Raw genomic sequence first — 19706 nt, 5'->3', positions numbered from 1 at the left:
AAGCTTAGGCCCTGATGGAATTTCTTGGTGTGTGCCCCCCCCCACCGCTGCCCATTTCACCGGCATTATGATTTAGGCAGAACAGAAATATATTCACTTTAAGCAATACAATACAGTAAATGGCTGTGTCCACATTGCTATCACTACTAGTACTTAGAGAAGAGTATTACAGAAGAATGACTCCTGGAGTTGGAGAGACTTTTGTTCAAAACTCTTCCTTCTTTATCTAGTTCTATCACCCCAATCCCTATAAAAATTTTGTATTCATATTCACTATAGAAGAGTTCTATGATATGGAAGATAAAATTAAAAGAAAATTTAGCTTGAATGTTCTGTCAGATCATACACTAATAGTAAAATATTCTCCTAACTTAGAAAATTAGTAGCTGCCAGAAAGATTGTCAATAACTTACATATTTTAATATTTATTGTTGCTTTACAATGTAGTATTTCACTTTGTTGTATAAACAAAGATAATCAAAATTTATGATATTATAGTTCTAATTCAATGTTACTAATTTAGTATTCTGAATGTCTATTTTGGAATGTTCCAACTGAAAAAACGTTAGCTGAGAGGCTAATTTAACTGTGTCATTACCATAAGACAGCCACCAATGACTCTTACTATACAAATAGAAGTAAAGACAGATGTTATTTGCATTGGCTTTATTGAAAGTTTTAAATAAGATATAATACAGTACAGGAATTGAAGAAATTAATAATGAACACCACTGAGTTCCTCTAATGCATGTAATATTATGTAATATTAATAAGATTCAGAAATCATGATAAAAGAAAAATTAATATTTCATTATGTACTTATTCTAACATTTTTTTAATTCATTCCAAAAGCATGCCTGTTAAAATATCTACTCTGTCAAGAGAACTATGAGATAGTAAAGCACACACACACACACACACACACACACACACGTACACACAGACCTATTTGATTTTTTTTTCCTCAAGGATCACACAATCTACTTAGAAGTATAAGATCACACAGACTGAAGCAACCAGAAAACAAATCCATGTATTATCTAAAAAATATAATGTTTAATTAATCAGGCTTGAAAGTGAAGTTTTTTAGTTCTTCCCCTCATTCCATGACACCTCAAATGGGTGAACTTTTTAATTTATTTTTTTTCATGATTAGCAATGCCGTCCTCATTCTGTGAAGCCCATTGATTAGGTATTTGGAGGAAGTGCAAGATGTTCTGAAACTGTTACTCCAAAGGTTACCAGTTAGTGCAAGGATCGGGAAACTTTTCCTAAAAAGGGCCAGCTGATATTTTAGATTTTGCAGGGTATAGAGTCTCTCCTACTTCACTTCTGCCATCGTAGACAAAAGCAGCTGTTGACAACACAAGGGCAAATTAGAGTGGCTGCGTTTCAGTAAAACTTTACAGACAAAAACAGAACTGGCTCGCCAGCTGGAGTTCGGGAACCCTTGGTCTGCTGGATCACCTAGGTCCTGAGCTGATTTCATATCCCAGTTGCCTAGTGGGTGAGGAAGTCTCTTCTCTAACTGTAGTTATTTCCTAACCAGATAGTTACTGAATAGCTAAACAAGAAACAAGCTATTGTATAGCTAAACAAGAAAGACAAAGAGTCGTTGACTTGTATGTGGTTTTCTGGCAGCTTCATTTCTTTCACACTTTTGCTTCATGGCTTGGCAACTGATCGATCCCACTTAATGGAGTGGGTTGAAGCGTGGGATCATTTCATCACTGAATCTTGCTTCCAGGTTTACCAATAGCTGGCCACTCAACTGTGGAAATCTTTGTCGAGCAGGTGACCCTCTGGTAGCTTCCTGAGTATCAGATTCCTTAGACTTTTCCCCCATGGTATTTTGTTTTTCCTACCAGCTTCTCACTTGCTTCTCAAATTGTACCCAATTCTTGCCATTTTCTTCTGTAACTCACCTCTGCTCAAACACCAAAGATAACTACCCCAAATAATAAACCTTAAGGAATGAAAGCCCTTATTTTTCCAAAGTCTGCACTAAACATACATAAGGGATTTAACACAGAGATGGTGAGGTTGCATATTAAAAGCGACATCTGTGGGGACGCCTGGGTGGCTCAGTTGGTTAAGCAGCTGCCTTCGGCTCAGGTCATGATCCCAGTGTCCTGGGATCAAGTCCCACATCGGGCTCCTTGCTCAGTAGGGAGCCTGCTTCTCCCTCTGCCTCTGCCTGCCATTCTGTCTGCCTGTGCTTGCTCTCTCCCCCCGTCTCTCTCTGATAAATAAGTAAAATCTTTAAAAAAAAAAAAAAAAAGCGACATCTGTGAATTATATAATTTTTCTTCCGATGCATTCTCACAGGTATCCACGATAGTGTTTCATCCTTTCCCAGACCTCAAGGAAAACAAACCTAAGATTCAAGGAAGCCACAGGTCTGACCGAAATATAAACGCAGTGGATGTGGATTTAGTGAGTCTCCCATGACTGAAGACTACAAAAGAAGGGGGGTGTGTGCAGAGAATGAGGACTGGGAGAGAAGCCTCTCTGGAACAGGGGGCCCCCCAGGAACAAGGACCAAGGACAGGTCAGAAAAGACTCAGCAAAGGGCTGTCTTGGAATGTGTGTCTTGCTCCCCACACAAACACATCCAAAGTAACACTCACACATAAGAAAACTTAACATGGAGAGACTAAACACTAGTTTCAAGTTACATAGACACTGACAGATACAGAAGTCACAAAGAGAGTACCATTCCTTTGCTTTTTCATGAATGCATGAATGCTGATTTTTTTCAAGTGCCCTTTCTGTGCTCATTTTGAAGAACATGTATTTTTTTTCTCCTTTATTTGCATGTGTGGTAAACTCCACTGATGAATTTCTTAGTGTTATATTAAACTTATTGAGCTTAAACCCTCTTGGTCATGCTCAGTTGCTCTTTTTAATATGTTTCTAAATTCAGTTTGTTAATGTTTTGTCTTTTTTTTTTTTAAAGTTTAAATTCATCAGGGATATTGTTTGATTTTCTTTTCTCACAAAATCTTTGTCTGATATTGGGGTTGTGGTCAGTGTAGCCACATAAAACAAGTTGAGGTGTGCTCCCCAGTTCTCTACTTGTCAAGATGTTTGTGTGAGTTTTGTATTATTTCTTTCTTAAACATTTGGTAGAATTCACCTGGGAAGCATGTCAGATTTTTTTTTGTTAGGAGAATATTTGATGATGATTTCCATTTCTTTAAGAGACTTAAGTGTTTTAAGATCTTACATTTTTTTTTTTACTCTGTCAACTTAAGTTATATTAATAAGGAATTTAAGAAATTTATCTTATTCTTCCAAGTTTTTAAATTTATAGGTAGATCTTAATATTCCCATAAAAATTCCCTTACTCTCTGTAGTATTTGCAGTAACCTATTTCTGGCTTTCATTTCAGGTACTGGCAATTTATACTGTCTCTGTCTTTTATCTGATCAATGTTGCTAACAGTTTATAAATTTTGTATTTTTTTTAATAAAATGAAGTTTTCACTTTAAATGTTTCTTTTTCTTTTTTTTTAAACCATTATTTACTTTAACATTCATTTTGATTATTTTGCACTGTATATTAGTTTTGGGTTTAAGTAACCCTTTTTTATTCTAATTGTTAAATTGGGATCTTAGACAATTTTATATCTTTCTTCTTTTTGTAATGTAAACACATAAAGCTATAAATTCCCTTTTTATTCACTGCTTAATTTCATTTTACAGTTTTGCTACATTGTGTCTTTTCTTCCATTTCATTTTAAAATATTTTTACTTCCTCCATGATATTGTTAATGATCCACTCATTATTTAGAATCTTTTGGTTATTTAAAAGTATAAGGAAATTTTATCAATTTATTGTTAATATTATTGTTGTTGTTACTGTTGTTCTTGGCTTCCAGTTTAATTCCATTTTGGTCAGAGAACATGTGAATTATTTGAATCTATTGAAATTTATCGAGACATGTTTTGTAGCCGAGCATACATACTCTCATAGCAAGAGCACCATATCCAGATTAAAATGCCATACATTCTGCATTGGAGTGCAGAAATGACAATTATGCCAGTTTCCTTGGTAGTGGTCTTACAGTATTCTGTAACTATGTAGTTGCTACTTTTCGGTCAGTAACTGAGAGTGTCATATACAAATGTCTAACTGTGCATTTGCCTGTTGTTTCTTTAACGTCTCAAGGTTTTCCTTTGTGCATTCTGAAAGCTCCCTTACGAGATACATACACATTAAGAATTTTTATACCCTCTGTTCAAATTGACTATCACTATTTTCTTTTTATCTGGTAATGATGTCTTGAACTCATTTTTTTCTAATATAACCCGCGTCTTTTTTTCATGTTTCATTTTATGTGCTATATACTTTACTACCTTTTATTTACTCTGTCTGCATTTTTATGTTTGACGTGTGTTTCTTTCAAATAGTAAGTACATGGATCTTCCTGTTCAGACCCAGTTGGATAATCTGTTTTTTAACCAGACAGTTTTAAGTATTTACAATCAATTAATTATTGATCTTTTCAAAAATGATTGTGAAATGGAATAACCTGAAATTCATCATGATCAAAGGTAGATTACATGAGACAATTCATGAGCAGTGCTTGAATTCCTGTGATGTGCCTAACACATAGTAAGAATTCATTATTTACTTTTATTTGCATTATTTTATATTTCACTGCATAAATCAGGATCAGTGCTACTTCACAATCATAGGTGCTCCGATTATATTAGTTTCATTTCCTTTTGTCTCAATGTGCTATATTGCTTTTTTTTTTTTTTAAGATTTTATTTATTTAACAGAGAGAAATCACAAGTAGACGGAGAGGCAGGCAGAGAGAGAGAGAGAGGGAAGCAGGCTCTCCGCTGAGCAGAGAGCCCGATGCGGGACTCCATCCCAGGACCCTGAGATCATGACCTGAGCCGAAGGCAGCGGCTTAACCCAATGAGCCACCCAGGCGCCCCTATATTGCTTATTTTTGAAGCTTCAATAAGTATATTTATCTATGAAAACTGATATTTTAGAGGTGCCTTTTTGAAATATATACATAAAATATATATTTCTGGGTATATATTATATATATAATCTATATATATAAAATACATATTTCTGGGTATATATTATATATAATCTGTATATATTATATTTATGATCTACCTATATATAAAATATATGCTTTGGGGTATATTAAAAGTAAAATATATACTTCTGGGTATATGCAAAGTAATATATGTATTTCTGGGTATACTAAAATATGGAAAATAGTCTAAATATTTTTGGCAAAGTGCAGATTATTTAAACTATGATATGATCTAATATGGAGAGCGTGTTCTGGCATTAATAGGGAAACTTGTGTTTAATATGCGTTTTTTCTTCATAAACTTTTAATGGACAATCAATATATTTTATGTAAATAATAGTTATAACTTTACAAACAATTCTAAACTCAGTATCTGGCTCCGCAATGGATCCATGAACATATTGTCTTGATGCACAGGAATGATAGTCATGCCAACCATAAAATTACTACAGCAACACTTTTATTGTTTCTTTCATTACATTTTTTCTCTTTTATTTTTCTTCTTTCCTGTAATTCACTGTCTTTATCCGTCTTTCCTCTTTTTCTTTTTTCTTTTTTACTTGTTAGGATACATAAAATTTATCCTATCTATGTTAATGCCATGCTTTCTTAAATTATATGAATTATAAAAATGTATAAAAATAATTTGTTATGCAGAAAATAGCATCAGTTACACATGGCATTATGCTGTAATAACTCAAAAAGCCAAGGCGTATTCTCACATTACATCTCTGCCAAATTGGTTTCCATGCTGGTAAATGGAAGAATGATTGATCTACTGCTGCCTAAAAATCCACAGCCATTTTTTGTCCTGAGGGTGACAAGATGTTTCAATAGCAAATTTTCATTGCTAGTAAAATAATGCAGGAACTAGAAGAAAAAGAGCTCTGATGAGAATGATTTTACTAGACAAGAAATCAAACAAATTGCTATGGAAGGGAGAATCAAAATAACAGATGACTCTTAAAATGCAAATGCATTATCTATGCAAAATATGTCTAGGGAAGGCCAAGTAGCAGCTGGACTGACACAGTGTCAGAAAAGGCACTTAAATCTGGAGAGTAGGATAAAAGAATATTTTTACTGTACTTATCAAATGATGACAGAATTGAATTCTCGAACATGCACCATGAATGTAGAGATGATGACTGAAAGGTCATAGACATTGAGAAGACAAAGTCATCATGCAGAGCAAAGGACTGATTTGATGAGGTCTTCACCCCGCAAAAGATGGATAAATGGTGATGTGATAAGGATATCGCATTTGAGGCACCTCATCCTAAGATCCGAGAGCTGTAGGCTCTGCAAGGATCTAGTTCCCATGGGCATTTCTCCAGAAGATAAATTGTAGAATGTCTGAATTACAGTTGTCTCAGAAATGCATAAACTTGGGCGCTTTGGTGGCTCAGTGGGTTAAAGCCTCTGCCTTCAGCCGGAGTCATGATCTCAGGGTCCTGGGATCAAGCCCCACGTTGTGCTCTGCTCAGCGGGGAACCTGCTTCACTCCCCTCCCGCCTGCCTCGCTGCCTACTTGTGATCTCTGTCTGTCAAATAAATACATAAAATCTTTAAAAATAGGGACGCTTGGGTGGCTCAGTTGGTTGGACGACTGCCTTCGGCTCAGGCCAGGATCCCGAAGTCCCGGGATCAAGTCCCGCATCGGGCTCCCAGCTCCATGGGGAGTCTGCTTCGCTCTCTGACCTTCTCCTTGCTCATGCTCTCTCTCACTGTCTCTCTCTCAAATAAATAAATAAAATCTTTAAAAAAAAAAATCTTTAAAAATAAATAAATAAATACATAAACTTGGAAGAAGAATTTCCAGTTGAGGAAATACCCCCAGCAGAGAAGAGGTCTTTATTTCCTGGGTTTTTTCCCCCCAAGTTGTTTTTGAAATTTATCTACTTTAACAAAATTTTTAAAAATTGGGGGATTATCATCATTGAATCACTTGCAGTTGGTAGTTACAAGTAAGGACTAAGAGAGCTGCTGTAAGCAGCTGGATATTGGGAATGAGATACAGAAAATCTTAGACAGTATAGCAGTAAGATTCTGTTTATGGGCTGAATCCTACAGATGTTTAAATCTAATGTTGTTTTTCTAAGAGACTTGACTCTTGAGTATCATAGTGAATCTCCTAACTTTTTGTGGTCACATAAATATACAAAATAAATAGATAAGCATGTGCCTACTACTATCTGTACATTTATTACTCTGTAAATTATGAATAGGTACGACTATCTAAATATATTTGGACATTATAAATACATGCAAAAAATACAAATTTTAAAAGGTTTGCTTTTCTGCACTTGTGGTGCTGTGGGTTTGCCTGAATGAGAAAATGTGTTATTAGATATTAGCTCTACTTCCTGCAGCTCCTCCGTATGGGCCAGAAAAGAGGCTCTGCATTACGTGGATACTGACCATTACCTACCCTTCTACACATCTGCAGTTCCAGACCTCCTTGCAAATCAAGACTATTTCCAGTACTCATCACCCCAACTCTGGTAGATTCTGCAGCTTTAAACCCATAACACTACTCTTCTTTATTCTCTTTCCAACTCCAATGTTGTCAACATTCAAACTTAAGTCAGAAGCTAAATATTGCTTTTTAATTTATTTTTTTCACTTTTCAATGTAACAGTCCTAACTTTTTGGATGACATCAGTGCCTTGAAAGCAGTTATCATATGCAAGCTCATACAGTTTTTGGAGTTGAGTTCCTCTGTTACAGACCTAAAATAAATTTAACACCAGAAATGATTAACATTGATGTGCTCTAAATGGCTTACAGAAACAATCTACACACGATTAAAGGCATTCATCGATATAAGGATCTTTCCCCAGGGCAAATATAGGTAGTTTATTAAATTCGATCCAAAGCAAGTGGCTGATATTTTAAAGACTAAATAAACCATGTAAAAATCAAAGGGCTTTAATAGATACAGTCTCTGAAAATAAAATATTGGTATAATAGAAACAAATTAAATATTTTCGTCACCTTCAAATGATGAGTTATTGGAAGACAAATCTAGAAGAAATCAGACTTCCATAGAGGAATGAAACATTGTTTTAAGGTAGCATTTCATGTTCTGAAAAAACAAAGAAAGGAAGAAAAAAGAAAGGAACAATAAAACTAAGGTTTTATTTTAAAGTAATTCTATATAGTGTTTTATAATTCTTCCCTTTTTTAAAAGACTATTTGAGAAAGAGAGAGCATGAGTTGGTGAAGAGGGGCAGAGGAAGCCAGCAGCAACAGGGTTCCCAGACCCCAGGACCTGAGCTGAAGGCAGATGCTTAACCAACTGAGCCACCCAGGTGCCTCAATTCTTCCTTTTTTTTTTTTTTTTAAACTTCTGTGAACTGTATTTAAGCCTTCTGATGTATGTTTTTACACATAAACTCCACTTGAGTCTTCTAATTCCTCTCGCTCAGCTTTAGTTCACTGGACTGTTCCTGGATGTCTTGCGTGGTGATCTTAGATCTGTCTTCTCTTAAGTTCTATCAGGCAGATGCGGTTTTATGAGGCAAAGATCAAGAGAATGATTAATGATGATCCTTTAAAGTTTAAAGGGGTCCTTTCAAATAGATCGCTCATTTTAATTGTGACTTCGCTGCTTTTAAAATGAAAGGTATCTGTTCATTCTCCATGAAGGTGGGACTGTATTTGTTGCCCTGAAAGAATATAAGGAAATTTAAACTGTTTTGCCCCTACATTCCACTTGTAAATACTAACACTTCTGATAGTTCATTTAAAGATAAAGGTCGGAATTTTTGTCAATCCCTCCATTTATTAGGCTGCTATGTATACTACTGTCAGTTGAGCATCCGTTTATTTTTTTTACCGAAGAAAATTGAAAATCACAGGGTATTGTAATTACCAATAATTGTTTTATTCATTCTTTTCTCTGCCTGAAAGCCTTCTTTTGTACTCATCAGTTATTCCAAAGGCTGTTTCCTTACCTCTTCATGATTTCTCAAATGTCATTTTATATCATTGACACATTTCTTGATCTCTCAGCTTAAAATGACAGACTTCAATGATGAAGTGTTCTTTTTTTCTGTGGTTTTGTTGATCAAAAGTTATGGTTCCCAAGTAGACTCTATACTCCAGTGAGCCTGAAGTCTTTCATCAAGCAAAACCCTTCTCCTTAAAGTCTTTTTTCCACCTCGGCATTAATTGTGTTCACCACCTCTTCGAACCTTGCCCCACATCAGGGAGATGTCAGCTGCTACCCATCTGGAAAGCTCGGACGTTTCATTTACTATGCATGTGTGGCCAAGTTACATGCACTTTACATGTTTATTGAGTGAATCAAAGTGAGTTCTAGTTTCTCTTTGACTGGATACAAATAAACCTCTGTTATGCCAACACGATACTGTGTGGACACATTCTCTTATCCATCACTGCTCTTCCAAATTTTATAGTGTGAATGAAAGAAGAGAGCCAAGTTTATGTATATTTATATATGAGTGGATATACACATCTGTATCACCAGAAAAGAGCTCCAACATCAAGTCTCAGTAAATAATTTCAGATCTGTTGTTTTCTTATCTGTATTGATTCACTCACTGTTTTTATTTCCTTTTTTTAAATAAAGATTTCATGTAAATCTGAAAGAAAATACATTCCTCAGCAGCAACATTTGAAGAAGGAAAGAGGATTCTCCCTGCCAAAACTGTCAGGAAGGCATCCTGCCGAAGACGAATTTTGAACATGATTTTGAAAGAAGTATGTATTAGGAGAATTTTAATGCTAATCTTCAAATACCTCCATATTTCATCCTGAGCTTGCCAAGTAGACAATTACATACATTGACCAATGTGTTCAGACAGACGTGAACTTGCCTTTGGATTGCAGTGATCAAGACCGTATCAGATCTCAGATGTCAGCTATTTTATTTTCTGATTGGTCTCATCATATTTCCTGAAGTTTTAGCTTTTGTAGATGTACTAGAATGTCTTCAAAAATGAATAACTTGATATCTGCTTTAGTGTTTTGCCTACAAAAGGAATTCAATAAATGATTTTAAGCTGTTTCATCTACAGTATATTTAAAAGCACTGGTAAGCCAAATAAATAAATGAATAAATGAATGAATGAATGAATGAATGAATAATAAAATAAAATAAAACCACTGGTAAACCACTATGAAGTTCACATTTCCAGGTACCTGTGTCTCAATATTTCTGTATATTTACATCTCTGTTAAATGTTATTCATGCGCATCTTAAAAATATTACTTAAATTATTTTCTTGTTTGCATTATTTCTGTATGAAGTTCATAAAATAAGGGCAGCTCTGAGGTTTTGAAGTCTGTGCATCCTAAAATTGCTAATTATATCTCTTTATTTACCAAAATATAAAGCTTACAAAAGGAAAAAAAGATAAAAATAATTGTAAAAATCTGCTCTTTAGTCTAGAAACTTAATATATTCTTTCTTAGAGGATATTGTTTATTTATTTGTCAGAGAAAGAGAGAGAACAATCAAGAGGAATGTCAGGCAGAGGGATAAGCAGGTTCCTTGCTGCGCAAGGAGCCCAATGCAGGACTTGATCCCAGGACCCTGGGGTCATGACCTGAACCAAAGGTTGACATTTACCTGACTGAGCCACCCAGGTGTCCCAAAACTTAATATATTCTATATGTATAGTGGTACTTAAAAAAACAGAATCAGGGAAAGAGAGATAGGGCATGTGCCAATAATATTGAGAAAACACTTTTAAAAGATTATGATAAGAAAATAAGTCCAGAAAAAGAAAAAAATGACTAATTATAAGAAGTTTCATTCATTTCACAATACATTTTAGCTTTAGTCCTCTGAGAGATTTTTCCTTTTCTCTAAAAGAATAGTATTGAGGTCCAATAACTGTAATTTACAACTTGCAATGGTAAAAAACAAATTACAATTTTTAACAGGGCAACACCATTAAGATTAATGAATTGATTAATATATATTTCCAATATTTTATGTTTCATATATTATATTGTATATAATAAAAAATATATTGGGATTAACTTTGGTCATATTTGTTGTCATGGGATTGTCTTGTTTTTGCGTTTTGTTTTGTTTTGTTTTTAATATTTTATTTGTATGGAGAGAGAGCTGAAAAGAGAGGTCAGCGGGACAAGCAGACTCCTTCCTGAGCAGGGAGCCCAATGTGGGACTCCATCTCTGGGCTCCAGGATCATGACCTGAGCCAAAGGCAGTCGCTTAACAGACTGAGCCACCCAGGAGCCCCAGATTGTCTCATTTTTAATTGAAACATTAAATCAATGCAGAAAACAAGGGAAAAGACATATATTTGGAATCAATACAGGCAAACTTGAGGCATTAGGAGCCAGACAGATATTGATTCAAATCATCTCTCAAATGTTGGCTGAGGCCAAATTATTTGACAATTTTTTAAAAGCAATCTCTACACCCAACATGGGGCTTAGACTCTCAATCCTGAGACTAAGAGTCCAAATGAGCTAGCCCAACCTCTAATTTAATATATTTCTTAATTTCTTAAGCAGGCCAAGACTGCTGTAGACTCAATGTGGTAGCAAACAATTGAAAAGAGAGGAATGAAACTCTGACCCCAAAAGGGTGCCTTCATTTGATTGTAGAGTAGATCTCTCGGTGTGGGTGGGGCTTTCCAGCAGCCCTAGAGGCTGACTGTCGTGGAAGATCATCACCATTCCATATGGACTGCCAAACTTCGGACAGGCCTCTGGGAAGGAAAAGGCATCAGAGAGTCTTACCTACTTACGAGGACATTCTTAATTTTAGATGTCTATGTTACACTATCATTTGTTTGCTTGGTAGTGAATCCGCTGAAAACAGGTCCGCTGACCATTTCCTTCAGTTTTCAAGACGGGATGAGCCTATCTCACTCTCAAAGGCTCATCCTAAACTGGTGGCAATGATTCCTTTCTTATAGTGTGAAAGTGAAGGTTAAATGAGATCCTATATGTAAAAAGCTTTGTTCAATCCATACAGATCACCATTATCGATGACTGAAACCAATTCAAGAAAATGTTATAGGGAAATTGTTCCTATATGTCAAAAATTAGTAAGTAAGGGCATGTAAATATCCTTGTTTATATTTGTTAATGGCAGACTTCTAGTCACTCTTCCAATTTTCTAAATAATACTTTTAAGAGAGCACACAATTATGTTTTTTCCCCTAAAAACTCTAAATTTTCTCTTGCAACTTAAGTCGTAAATATGGAAATGGTTACACTCCATTGTTCTGAAACATAAAATTGCATTAATTTAGTTTAATCTAAATGGGTAGGAAATTTGATTCAATTCTAGATAGTAGGACCTATTTTTTACAAAATACTTTTATTGGCATGGTGGCAAATTAAAAAAAAAAGGAAAGATTTAGTTCTGGACTTGAAGAGGTATATATTTTCGAAATGAAAATGCCTTGTAAAAAGCAAGGAGAATATGTTCTGTTATTTTGAGTGATGTTAACAACTACAACTTGACTTCTATTGAGTTCTTGCTACTTAATAATTTTTAAGAACAGTTACCAAAACCATGGAGCTGAAAATTAATATAAAAGAGTATCAATTCAATGTCGAGCAGGGTGATATCCTCTCACCTTCCCTAGCTGTACGGTCTTCCATCATCCCACTATTGCTCACTCTCTAGATGTTTCCTGATCTCTGCAAGTGTTTAGATTTGAAATTACACTCCGTGGCTGTGCTTCTGTAGATTTAAAATTGCTACTTTCATATGTTATGATTTCACATGGTCAGTCCTCTATGGAAAATTAGTTTATCCTCCATTACCTTCAAAGTGAACTTTGGCAAAAGTATCTCTAATATAAAATCCAATGTAAAACCACAGCTTTTTCCATTATTTTAAAGAATTGTGCTCTCTTACTTTTCTCTTTTAGTTCCTGTGAGTTTAAATGGTCTATGTTACTATGGTCATAAAGACACTATCATCAAAAGAAAAAAATTACTTTATATTTTCTTTTCTTACTAAAATTGGATTCATTTGAACTACTTTGCAATGGGTGAATGGTATTACCTAACAAATTTCACTTGATTTTGAGGTTACTGTATAAAGTAAATTCACCTGATTCAAATTGTTTAAAACTTTTTGAATTAGAGCTGCCTTAACCTAAAAAGTTAATACACCCTAAAATGTTCTAAAGATTTTTTTTCTACTTTAATGTCACAACTATAAAGCATGCTCTTATAGAAATGAATCTGGAACATTTCTTTGAAATTTACAGATTGAGAAAATGTTGCTATTTAATCTCTTTGAAAACCCTTGATTTTGTCACTGTATTATCCATCTGAAAACAAAGTTTCTTCAAAGGTGAATAAAGAAATTTGTAAGTAATGAATTATTTAGAAATAATCACCAAAAAAGTGGTGTCCTTTATATGTGCCACTTAATTATAAATACCTACATATGGATAACAGGTATAATAGGTAAGCTTTTTATAAGGTTAATTTTTATCTCCTTTGCAATGTAAAGTTATTTTATTTTCAGGAGCATAAATTGGCTAAGACATATCAAATAGCATCCTTCTCATTCTACCAGAAAACTTTAATACAGATGGTTTAAATAGCTCCACACAAGGTCATAGTTTGGTGTAAGGTGGAACCAAAGACTGGTTTTAGCCTTGCTATATAATGTCACCTGAGATTAGGTTCTGAATCAGTGCTTTTTGCTGAGGAGTCCCAGGCTAGCACCTTTCCACTAGACCATGGCACCTCTCTATTATCGTGTTCACTCTATGATTTAACAAATCCTTCTCCATCCTCATGGGTTACATCAGTAGCCAAACTCAAACCATAACTTCTAAATTCTTTTCCTAACTCGTGTCTTTAATATAAACTTATGGGTATATTTACACACCATTAGGAATAACGGGATACCTGCTATGCCTTGCATGATTTAGTTAGAGCACTGTATTTTGAAATTCATTATCCTAACACAAGCGGTGTCTGTAGGATAAGATCTAGAAGGACAGTTTGTTCTTGGGCCATACAGAAAAGATATGGATGTTACTTGTTTTATTTCATCCCAACTATTTCCAGGCTATCTCACCTTATGATAAAAACTACAAACCTTTAAGGGTAAGACCCTCCATTATCCTTTAATGACTAATCTGGCAACTGTGAATTTGCAAGTTGATATTGAAATTAAGACAAAAAGCTGCTGCTGACATTTTTGATGATGTTACTGTTTGCATTGAAATGTGAGGAATATAAGGCCAATTTCTGTAGAAATAGGAAAGTATCATTCCCTGTTTTCCATCCCATTCTTTCCTCCTGTGTATAAGATGCCCTTGGCATTAACTATTAATGCCATTATGCTATTGCTTATCCAATGTCATTTTCCCCCCAAATTTTTATTTAATGTTCTACAGAAACATTGATATCAGTAAGTATTTTGTAATACCTAATACACACTTCCTGCCCCCAAATTACTATGGGTCCTTCAGAAAATCAGTTAACCAGCTGGAATTCGAACCATGCAGATAAAGCAAAGGTGGTTCATGAAAGCACAATTCCAGGCCTTTTCTTTTTTTTTTTTTTTTTTTTTTTGACATAGTACTATAAGTTTTTTATTTAAATTTCATTTCATTTTATTTTTGTTTTTATTTTATTTTTTATATTTTATATTTTACATATTTATATATTTTATATTTTATTTTTTCAGCATTCCAGAATTCATTGTTTATGTACCACACCCAGTACTCCATGCAATACATGCCCTCCTTAATACCCACCAGCAGGCTCACCCAACCCACCAACCCCCTCCCCTCTAAAACCCTCAGTTTGTTTCTCAGAGCCCACAGTCTCTCACAGTTCATCTCCCCCCTCCGGTTTCCCTAACTCACTTCTCTTCTTCATCTCCCAATGTCCTCTGTTTTATTCCTTATGCTCCACAAATAAGTGAAACTGTATAATCATTGACTCTCCCTGCTTGACTTCTTTCACTCAACATAATCTCCTCCAGTCCCATCCATGTTGATACAAAAGTTGGGTATTCATCCTTTCTGAGGGAGGCATAATACTCTATTGTGTGTATGAACCATATCTTCTTTATCCACTTGTCCGTTGAAAGGCATCTTGGTTCTTTCCACAGTTTGGCAACTGTGGCCAATGCTGCTATGAACATTGGGGTACAGATGGCCCTTTTTTTCACTACATCTCTGTCTTTGGGGTAAATACCCAGGAGTGCAATTGCAGAGTCATAGGGAAGCTCTATTTTTAATTTCTTCAGGAATCTCCACACTGTTTTCCAAAGTGGCTGCACCAACTTGCATTCCCACCAACAGTGTAAGAGGGTTCCCCTTTCTCCACATCCTCCCCAACCCTTGTTGTTTACTGTCTTGTTAATTTTGGCCATTCTAACTGTGTAATGTGGTATCTTAATGTGGTTTTGATTTGAATCTCTCTGGTGGCTTATAAAGAACATTTTTTCACGTGTCTGTTAGTCTTCTTTGGAGAAGTGTCTGTTCATGATTTCTGCCCATTTTGCGATGTGATTATCTGTTTTGTGTATGTTGAGTTTGAGAAGTTCTTTATAGATCTTGGATATCAGTCCTTTGTCTGTAGTGTCGCTTGTGAATATCTTCTATCATTCTGTGGTTTGCCTTTTTGTTTTGTTGATTGTTTCCTTTGCTGTGCAGAAGCTTTTGATCTTGATGAAGTTCCAAAACTTCATTTTCGCTTTTGTTTCCTTTGCCTTTGGAGACATGTCTTGAAAGATGTTGCTGTGGCCGATGTCAAAGAGATTACTGCCTATGTTCTCCTCTAGGATCTTGATAGATTCCTGCATCACGTTGAGGTCCTTTATCCATTTCGAGTTTATCTTAGTATATGGTGTAAGAGAATGATCAGGTTTCATTCTTCTATACATAGCTGTCCAATTTTCCCAGCACCATTTGTTGAAAAGACTGTCTTTTATCCACTGTGCATATATATATATATATATATATATATATATATATATATTCCTGCTTTGTCAAAGATTAGTTGACCATAGAGTTGAGGGTCCATATCTGGGCTCTCTACTCTGTTCCACTGGTCTACGTGTCTGCTTTTGTGCCGGTATCATGTTGTCTTGGTAATCATAGCTTTGTAGTAAAGCTTGAAATCAGGCAATGTGATGCCTCCAGTTCTGCTTTTTCTTTTTCAACATTTCCTTAGCAATTCCGGGTCTCTTCTGGTTCCATACAAATTTTAGGATTGTTTGTTCCAGCTCTTTGAAAAATGCCTGTGGAATTTTGATCAGGTTGGTGTTGAAAGTATAAACTGCTCTAGGCAGTATAGGTAATTTAACAATGTTTATTTTTCTGATCCATTAGCATGGAAAGGTCTTCCATCTTTTTGTTTCTTCTTCAATTTCTTTCACGAGTGTTCTATAGTTTCTTAAGTACAGATCCTTTATCTTTTTGGCTAAATTTATTCCCAGGTATCTTATGGTTCTTGGAATCATAGTAAATGGAATCAATTCTCTAATTCCCCTTTCTGTATTTTCAGTTAGTGTATTTCAATTAGTGTATAAGAAAGCAACTGATTTCTGTACATTGATTTTAAACTGCCACATTATTGACTTGCTGTGTGAGTTCTAGTAGTTTGGGGGTGGAGTCTTTTGGGTTTTCCACAAAAAGTATCATGTCATCTGTGGAGAGAGAGAGTTTGACTTATTCTTTGCCAATTTGAATACCTTTTATTTCTTTTTGTTGTCTGATTGCTGTTGCTAGGACTTCTAGTACTATGTTGAACAAGAGTGGTGAGAGTGGGCAACCTTGTCATGTTACTGATCTCAAAGAGAAGGCTGTCAGCTTTTCCCCATTGAGGATGATATTTGCAGTGGGTTTTTCATAGACTTTATGAAGTTGAGGAATGTTCCCTCTATCCCTATATTTTGAATTGTTTTAATCAGGAACAGATGCTGTATCTTGTCAAATGCTTTTTCTGTATCAATTGAGAGGATCATGTGGTTCTTCTCTCTTCTCTTATTGATTTGCTCTATCACATTGATTGATTTGAGAATGTTGAACCACTCTTGCATCCCATGGATAAATCCTACCTGGTCATGGTGGATATTCTTTTTAATGTACTATTGGATCTTATTAGCTAGGATCTTGTTGAGAATCTTGGCATCCATATTCATCAGGGATATTCGTCTGAATTTCTCCTTTTTGGTGGGATCTTTACCTGGTTTGGGGATCAGGGTAATGCTGGCTTCATAAAAAGAGTCTGGAAGTTTTCCTTCTGTTTCTATTTTTTGAAACAGCTTCAGGAGAATAGGCATTATTTCTTCCTCGAGTGCTTGGTAGAATTCTCCAGGGAATCGCTCAAGTCCCAGGCTCTTGTTTTTCAGTGGGTTTTTGATAACTGCTTCAATCTTATTACTAGATATTGGTCTATTCAGGTTGTCAATGTCTTCATGATTCAGTTTTGGAGGTTTATAGGTTTCCAGGAATGCATCCATTTTGTCTAGGTTGCTTAAATTTATTGACATATAGCTGTTGATAATAATCCCTGATGACTGTTTCTATTTCCTTGGTGTTAGCCATGATCTCTCCCTTTTCATTCATAATTTTATTAATTTGGGTCCTCTCTCTTTTCTTTTGGATTAGTTTGGCCAAGGGTTTATCAATCTTATTGATTCTGAAAAAGCAGCTTCTAGTTTCATTGATGCATTCTTCTGTATCTCTAGTTTCTATCTCATTGATCTCTGCTCTAATCTTGATTATTTCCCTTCTTATGTGTGGGGTAGGCTTTATTTGTTGTTGATTCTCCAGTTCTTTAAGGTGTAAAGAGAGCTGGTACATTCTGGATTTCTCCATTTTTTTTGAGGGAGGCTTCAATGGCTAGGTACTTCCCCCTTGGGGCCACCTTTGCTGTATCCCATAGGTTTTGGACTGAAGTGTCTTCATTCTCATTGGTTTCCATGAATTATTTAAGTTCTTCTTTGATTTCCTGGTTGATCCAAACATTCTTAACCCGGGTGGTCTTTAGCTTCCAAGTGTTTGAATTCCTTCCAAACTGTTTCTTGTGGTTGAGTCCCAGTTTCAAAGGCTTGTGGTCGGAGAATATGCAGGGAATAATCTCAATCTTTTAGTATCGGTTGAGCCCTGATTTGAGACCCAGTATGTGGTCTATTCTGGAGAGGTTCCATGTGCACTCAAAAAGAATGAATATTCTGTTCTTTTAGGATGGAATGTTCTGTATATATCTATGAGTTCCATCTGGTCCAATGTGTCATTCAATGCTCTTGTTTCTTTATTGATTTTCTGTCTATTAATGAGAGTAGCATGTTAAGATCTCCTAGTATTAATGCATTCATATCAGTATGACTCTTTAGCTTGATTAACAGGTGACTTATATAGTTGGCTGCTCCTGTATTGGGGGCATAAATATTTACGATTTTTAGATCTTCTTGGTGGATAAATGCTTTAAGAACGATGCAGTGTCCTTCTTTATCTCCGACTTCAGTCTTTAGTTTAAAATTTAATTTATCTGATATAAGAATCATTAACCCAGATTTCTTTTGAGGCCCAGTGGCATGAAAGACACTTTCTCCATTCCTTCACTTTCAGTCTGGATGTATACTTAGGTTCAAGATGGGTCTCTTGTAGACAACATATGGACATTTTAACCAATCTGCAACCCTGTGCTGTTTTATGAGATCATTTAGGCTCTTCACATTGAGAGTGATTATTGAAAGATACATTTTTATTGACATCATGTTGCCTGTGAAGAAGTCCTTGTTTCTATAGATTGTCTCTATAAATTTCTGTTCTATTACACTCTTGGGTTCTTTCTTCTTTTATAGAACCCCCCTTAATATTTCTTGTAGTGCTGGCTTGGTGGTCACACATTCTTTTAAACCTTGCTGATCTTGGAAACTCTTTATCTCTCCATCCATTTTGAATGTCAGCCTTGCTGGATAAAGTATTCTTGGCTGCATGTTCTTCTCATTTATTGCCCTTAATATGTCTTGCCAGCCCTTTCTGGCTTGCCAGTTTTCTGTGGACAGGTCTGACGTTATTCTGATGGACCTTCCTCTGTATGTAAGGAATCTCTTCTCCCTAGTTGCTCTCAAGAGCTCCTGTCTAAAATTATGATTCATCAGTTTCACAATCAGGTGTCTTGAGGTCTTTCTAGATTTTATGTTCTTAGGGGGGTGATATTTCTGCTTCTAGGACATGAATGCTGGTTCTACTCCCCAGATAGGGAAAATTTTCATGGAGAAACTGTTCAACTGTATCTTCTAGTCTTCTATCTTTCTCCTCCACCTCAGGGATCCCAATAATTCTGACATTGGACATTTCATGGTGCTATTTATTTCCCTAATTCTGTTTTCATGGCTTCTAAGCTGTTTGTTCCAGACCTCCTCCTGATCCTTTTTCTCTATTAGTTTGTTCTCTAGATCACTAATTCTGTCTTCTGCCTCAGTTACCCTAGCTGTTAGAGAATTTAGATTAGATTGGATCTTACTGGTAGCATTTTTAACTTCTTCCCAGGAAGCTTTCACTTCTGCCCTAATTGATTCCATGTTGTCATTAATGGTTTTCTCCAACCTAGCCATTGCCTAGATAATTGTTACCCTGAATTCCCTTTCCAACATACTGTCTATGTTCATATCCAATAGCTCTGATAGAGA

This window comes from Neovison vison, chromosome 5, assembly GCF_020171115.1.
Source record: "Neovison vison isolate M4711 chromosome 5, ASM_NN_V1, whole genome shotgun sequence".
In the NCBI taxonomy this organism is placed as follows: Eukaryota; Metazoa; Chordata; class Mammalia; order Carnivora; family Mustelidae; genus Neogale; species Neogale vison.
The sequence above is the reverse complement of the archived record's forward strand: the minus strand, read 5'-3'. Positions refer to the sequence as shown.